The sequence below is a fragment of the Nematolebias whitei genome, chromosome 5 (genome assembly GCF_014905685.2).
Source record: "Nematolebias whitei isolate Nwh7 chromosome 5, NemWhi1, whole genome shotgun sequence".
Taxonomy (NCBI): domain Eukaryota; kingdom Metazoa; phylum Chordata; class Actinopteri; order Cyprinodontiformes; family Rivulidae; genus Nematolebias; species Nematolebias whitei.
In genome coordinates, this window is record NC_056502.1 from 20712583 (window position 1) to 20719938 (window position 7356).

The 7356-nt window shown below is 39.3% G+C and overlaps 1 protein-coding gene across 1 annotated transcript in view; it reads right to left on the reverse strand.

The window, feature by feature from the left end:
* The window catches only part of LOC119410085 (tubulin polymerization-promoting protein), an 18576-nt gene that overhangs the window by 8666 nt on the left and 2554 nt on the right, over positions 1-7356 (reverse strand). The window lies entirely within an intron of this gene.

Below are 7356 nucleotides of genomic sequence, written 5' to 3' on the forward strand. Positions count from 1 at the left end.
TATGACTAACAAAAAACTATTTAAGGTTTGTTCTAATGCATTTTTAACTATCTTAACACTGCCATCATTTTTGCAATTTACAAATATTTTGGCCGGAATTTTAAATTTCAGAATGAATTGCTGCTAGCTACCATGGAAAAGCTACACCTAGCTTGCGCTGCTGCTATTTACACTTGCTTTTACCCACAGTGTTTCTCTCTTTATCTTACTTACGCAAAAGGAACTACACTCGACAGCAGAAGATTTTTAACCGATATTTACTTGCAAGGTCAGACTTTCAGGACAGGTTACACAGATATACAGAAAGTACGCACATGAAGACCAGTCACGAGAATCAGCCACGAGCCATCTGCAAAGCTTGTTTTTATATTCTTATCAGTTCAGTCAAGCTCATGACAGCTGCATGCTGTAGCCTCACTCATCTCCCCATCCAGCTCTTCCCGCTAACCCAAACATATGGTTCATGGGCAGAGCTAACATTCTCAGTCATAGTAATAAAAACATCCATAACCTTTAACCAAAAATTCCCTAACACACAGGTTTCTGCATAAATGACTAATGAGAGACTGACAGTAGTGTGAAGGTTGTAAAATAGAATTTGAATGAAACGCTATAAATTGTTAGAGCTTGGAGTTGTTTTAAAATGTCAGCCTTGGCTTTGGTCTTCTGTCTTAGCTACATAGTAAAGCCATTATGGTTTTTGAGAGGCTAACTGTATTTCTAAAGACTGAGGTCATTCATAAAGCTATTTACAGATACAATATTAATTGTTTAAGGTTTCTTTATTTGTCATTCGCACAAGTGGTACATGTGGTGGAAAGAAATTGTGTACACAGGGTCCCAGTTACATCCAACAAAAGTATAAATTGTAAAGAAAAACAGTCATAAGATCTAAGATATGAACTAAGAAATGTGCTAAACTAAAAATACACTAAGCACTAGTAGTACAAAAACAATACACCGAACAGCAGCATGAACATGAGTCTGTGTGAGCAGGTGAGTACGAATGAACACAGCAGTGTGAAATAAATCAGCAGCATGAGATCAGCAACATGGATAGTCAGCAGCACATATCATCAATCAAAGTGGCATTACAGAGATTTTTTACCACATTTTTTTTTTTCAATATTCAGAACCTTTCTATAGAATCTCACTTCAAATGATCCGACATGTTGGTTTAAAATCATTATATGCTCTTCAGAACAAATTGTACAAGTTAAACTTTATGTAAGATACAGAATCATAGAAGAAGAAAACAATGTGACAACACAGATAAACTGTGAATATAACCCTCAGAATGAAAAAATACTAACAGCTTCAAGAGGAAGGTGATTAAAATCCCAGTTGTAACAAACTGGTGGCAGCTGTTTACTGTGATTTGTTATCTCACTGTCATAATTGTCATAATTCTCTTCATGTTTGCACTACTTTTATTTCTTGCTTTGGATGACTTCATCCAGTCAGACCTCAGGGATTTCTCTCTAAACCTCCTGATTTGCATCTTCTGTATCTATAAACAGCAACGGTCTCACGCCTCCTCAAGTCAGCTTTAAATAATCCTTCTAAATGGTAATAAAAACAGCCAAAAGTCATTCTTCTGTTGCTGTAAAGATAACATAATCCATCTGCAGTCTAGTTGTACCAAAATAATACTTTAATAAAGCTGTATTTGATGGATTTCTGCTCACCTTACAGCTGTTCCCATACTTATCTCAGCATCCTGAAAGAAATCAAGACACACTCCAACAGAAACAGCTCGTATACGCAAGAGCAAAAAACTAAAATAAAAGATTAGCTGCAAACCAGAAAGACTAAACCATCTGCTTCAGCTGACAAAGTTCACCCACTGGAGTCACCAGCAAAGTGCATTCACTCACCCCACAGTGGCAGTGGTACCATCGAAGGGTTTTGTTTCCACAAGCCTGAGGCCAGCAACCATAAATGCGTCCTCAGTGGGTACAGTCGACACTTAAATGCCCACAAACATTTAAGTTTCCAAATACAAAAGAGTGACAGTGCACGGAGCCAATATAATAAGGATGTCGACTCATAAGAGATTATTAGTAAGTAGGAATAATGGCTTTTAGAGCTTTGTACACTAGGAACCTATTGTCCGATGCAAGTGGCTCAAGTGGCTTCTCTGTCTGACCCATGCTCATGTCTTCACACATTCACATGGTGACATCGCAGAGTACCACTATTGATGGCAGGGGCTTCTGTCATATGTCATCGAGTGCTCGTGCCAAGACAACTGAGATGGGTTTGTTGAGGCCGCAAAGGCCTCAAACAATGAAGCATAGCGTAAGTTAAAATTACACCTCACCATGAAAGACAATAAAATTTGTTTTACTCTTGTAACTTGAGGTAAAACTTAAGTATTTTTAACCCTTGTTGAACGCTATACGTCTATTTACCCCACCTGTTTTCTGTCTGTATCCCCATTTATGCGAATCAGTAATGATAAATACAAACCAGATGGATTGAAACAGTTTGTAAAGGTGTCTGTGGAGGCAGGAACTGAATACAGAACAGTTCAACAGAAGAATCTAAACCTGTAGTGGAAAACTTTGTTTTTTTTCTCAGAGGGATGTTTAGACCTAGTTAAAGGAATCAAGGGACCAGATTTAAAATGGAACAGGCACAATATGCAACCATCTCTCACCATAAGCTCACATATATGCAAAATACATAATCAAAGAAAGATTTACTTGTTTACAAGAACGCCAATCTCAAAAAGGATAATAGCAATTCATGCAAATGCTATTTAGTAAAATTGTTGTCATTGCATAGATTTACATCCTATTCAATGGTTATTTGAACGTGCAAAATGTAGGAGCAGCATAATAATAGTACGGTATGTCTCATAATTTCATAATATTTTAAAGGGATCAAGGTGAAATGCAAAAATTGATGGCAAAGCACAAACTCAAAAAGTTCCATTTGACTGAACTCCTATGAAATATTTGGAATGGATGTTGTTTCAGGATGAAAAAGATCAAAATAAAAACAGGAAGTTAAGCCAAAAAAAAAAAACCCACTTGATTTTTATTCATTTATGAGATGGAGCCAATTAGGCACCCATGGAGTGTGAGACAATTCTTTACCACAGTGAATATGGCAGAAAATATCTGCTTTAAAATAATGACTGAGAGCCTTTATACCATTCACAGTGCTTAACACAAAGACGTGTCACACAAAGAGCCCAGCTTTTGTCAGAGCTGGAGAGCTGAATGATAGGAAAGTGCTTTTTGACTGAATGAAGTCAGGCACGTGTTTTGTAAGACAGCACTGGAAAAACCAGTCACCAGATCTTAGGCCTTGTCTACACAGCCAAAGCAACTATTTTTTATTTGTCATTTTTTAAAATATCCTTGTAAACAGTTTTAATAAATGTCTTCATCCACACAAAAACACCCAAAATGACCCAAAACAATGTAATAACTGTAACCGACTTGTATGCAACAGTGCCACAGAATTACACCAAAAACAGGAAACAAGGCGTGGAGTCTGCCCAGAGTTTGGTTTGGAATGTAAATGCTTCAAGAAAAGGATGTCCTCAGGTCAAAGGTCACATTACATGTGGGGCTATGACATCGTTTTCAAAAGTTTGTGGGGGGTTTTTTTTATGTTTCAAGTCAATTCAGTTTATTTATATAGCGCCAAGTCAAAACAGAAGTCATCTCAGGGCACTGAACAGAAACATTCATATATATAAATAATAATTTAACACTATTTATCTGAGGAGCAGACTGCTTTGAGTTTAACTCCATTGCAGAACTTTCATCTCATTTAAAAAAAAATTTACCTCAAGAAGCCTTTTTCAAAAGATACAATTTGAAGGCTCCTACTGTGAAACTTTTATGCATAAACGCAAGGTTGAAAGTATAAAATTGTTTTTCCACAAAAAACATTCAAGTGTTGACGGCCTCCTGTTTGACCTCGACTAAAATCCACCTCGCTCTTGGCTCTACTTATCAATCTGTTTGGAAAAAAAAAAAACTAAATTTCTCCAAACTTAGTCCTTTCAAAGAGCTATCGATAACAGGTAAGATATTGTTTTTTTTCTTCTTTCCACAGATCCCCACTTCAAAAGATCAGAAGTGCTAAAAAAAACAGAGAAGGATGCAAATGAGACAAAGCAGTGTCTCCTATGGCAAGGAATGAACTTTTTAGTGGAACTTTATAACATTACAGACATTTTACAGTCACAAAGATTTATAAATCCAATAAAAAAGAGGAAACCTCTGCCAGAAATGCAAAATACATGTATGTCATATATGTAAAAAAAAATTATTAGCCATTTTATCCAGTTAGTTTTTCCTTAATAGTCCAACTGTAAGTCTTAAAATACTAAAAGTCTAGTGAAATATAAGTTCAAATGGAGCATTTTCAAGTGTCTGTTGAGGATTTACTGAGGTTTTATTAGTGTTGGCTTAACTTTCAGTGGGAATTTACATCTTGTCTATAGCGTGGAGCTCATAGCGTGCTCCTCTGCTTCACTGACAGCGGCTAAATCTACGACAGACAAAGCATTCTTTGCTCTAATTTATTGTCTTGTGGGTTCAGCTGCCCGAGTTGCTCAGAACAACGAGCCTCCTCCAACAACATCATGTAAAACACATAAAGCAGTCATTAACACAGAGTTAAGCCTTACAATAAAGCAAGCTCTGACTGTGCTTTTTCCATTTCACCTCATTTCTACTCTAATAGACACACAAAAATTAGACTAAAGCGATCATCATCGTAGAAAAATGCTTTTTTTTCTTTTTTTTTCTGCTCCAGTTTTCCACGTACAAATGAAAAGCCATTTGGTTTGGAGCAGATCTCCAGAGACAAATCTGTGACTGGATGACAGCATGCTTACATACACTTGCCTCCTGGCAACCCACTGCACAGATGAGTGCTTAGAGTAAAAACTGACCCATTTTGAACCACATCTATTCATAGCAACAAAGAACAGCCAAGACCAGAACGTGCTAGTCAATCTTATGGGGTGAAAACAGACTGAAATACAAACAACAACAACAAAATGTTGTTTGGCTGTTGGTTAGACAGATGGTGCTTAGCTCATAAAATGATGTCACTATTGTCTGAGAGATGTGTGAGTTTTGAGTGGGAGGAGGATAGTGTACGCCTCTGTCGGGGTATCACGGTGAGTGGGCACGCAGAGAACCCATCTGCTTTCCATCCAGACCTCTCTCCATTCCAGTCAGCTGCTCTGGAATGGGGACCATCTCAGTTCATCATAGATGTATAACTGGGACCGGCATCGCAGTGAAACTCACACAGACTGGGTCTTGTACAGTACTGTGCAAAAGTCTCGAGTCGTCCCTCATTTCTTTGTATTTTTCAGAGCAATGCAAACCACAAACGCACAAATACCCTCCGTCTGTGTGCTGAGCTAGTAGTAGTGAGCTATTAGTGCTTAGCATATTTCTTAGTTCATATATTAGATCTTATTACTGTTTTTCTTTTACAATTTATACTTTTGTTAGACGTAACTGGAACCCTGTGTACACAATTTCATTCCACCCCATGTACCACATATGATGCAAATGACAACAAAGAAACCTTGACCTTGTTATTCCACACGTTTTACAGTTTACACTTATAAACCTCTTCCCATTTTGTTTTCAGCTCATCTTCACAATAAGAGATGCAGTGAAGACAATGGTGTCAGACGCATTTGTAATGTGGAGGGTTGGGGGGTCGTCTGGGGTGTCCTGCCCCATAAAATTTTGAATAAAGTACCGGTAGATGCCATTTCCTGCATTCTGGCGTATTTTAATGGATTGTTAAATATCTACATTTACGTACATTAGTAAGCACTTGATTCAACAACAAGAAGTAGCCTGACCAACAGCTCTTGTGTGAATAGAGCACGCTCCGCTTCTCTCAGGCATCCTAGCGCACCCCCCCCCCCACCCCCCCACCCCACCACCACCACCAAAAACTGCAGAACTAACGTAGTGCTAAGCTAGCAGTGTGCAATACAGACGCATTAGCTAAGATGCTACAGACGTAGCGCTCCACTTCTCCCATACATCCTAACCTCCCCACCCTCGTCAACAACTGCCAGCACTAACGTGGCGCCAAGGCTAAAGCGCAAAACAGAGGTGTCTCCCCCTCCTCCCCCCCGCGAGCTCCCTGCCAAGGCAAATGACTGAGGAGAAACACTGCACGCAGTGTGGCGTTGTTGGAGGTAACCAGGAAAACCCGGAGTGGATTTTTAGTGGTTTGAGTGTTCTCCTATTAATCAAGTGGAATGGATTCATTCACAAAGAAATAGAAACAGCACTGGATGAACTGATGTTTTATGGTAAATGTGTGTGTGTATTGGGGTGGGGGGGTGTCCAAATGAAAATTTTTTTAAATGTGCGTCCCCACATCCCCTTCACATACACCTATGAGTGAAGATCACACAACTAGGCAGCTCAAACTATAGATCCACTTCTCTTCAGTGTTTGTTTTTAGAAGAAAATGCACACCAATTACAGATCGGGAATTCCCTGAACAGCATGTTTCTGCTGCTTTTCACATGTTTTAAACTAAAGTCACCCTTTGTGTATAAAGATAAACGTGTTTAATGTTGCAACGAACATCATTGTGAGACATTGGGTGAGCTGTTAGAGTTTGGAGTATGTGTTAGGGATGTCTCTCAGCTATTACTACTCCAAATTATAGCTCAATATCTGTAAAGTTGTCTGGTTTATAGTCATTTTGGTGTTTTCTAAGTACAGCAAGTTGTGGTGGCCATGAAATACAATATCCTAACCAAAGGCAAGTTGCTAAATTGTTTAACTCAACTTTTACTCTCTTGAGCCAAACGCCTCAGGTCACCAAAACTCCACCTGTCTAAGATCTCGTCTCCTCAGAACTTCAAACTGTTCTGTGACTCACAGATCGTGGCAGGCGGTTTTCCATAGAGAAGTTTAAAACAAGTTTCAGCGGTTCGTGCTGGCAGCAACACGCTAAGAAACAGCTGTATAAAAAAGTCCAGGGGCATCTTATTTAGGAAATTACAAACCAGATGCCAGGAACGGTCATGAAAAAATACCTGTTATGACTGTAGCATATTGGCTCTAAATGAATTACAGATAAGATTTTTGAAGGCAGACATGTGATTTGTACAGTGTCATATAAAGGGGGAGTGGTTGCACAGAGGTTAGAGAAGGTGGGCCTGCGATCGGAAGGTAGCTGGTTCAACTCCCCGTACCGACAACATCAAAATGTGGGTGGGATGGTGAAACACCCACACCTGTCTCCACCCTCATTTACCCCACTCTGGGCCCTTGAGCAAGGCCCTTAACCCCTGGGCACCCTAGATGGCAGCTCTGCTCCACACAGAGGGCTGTG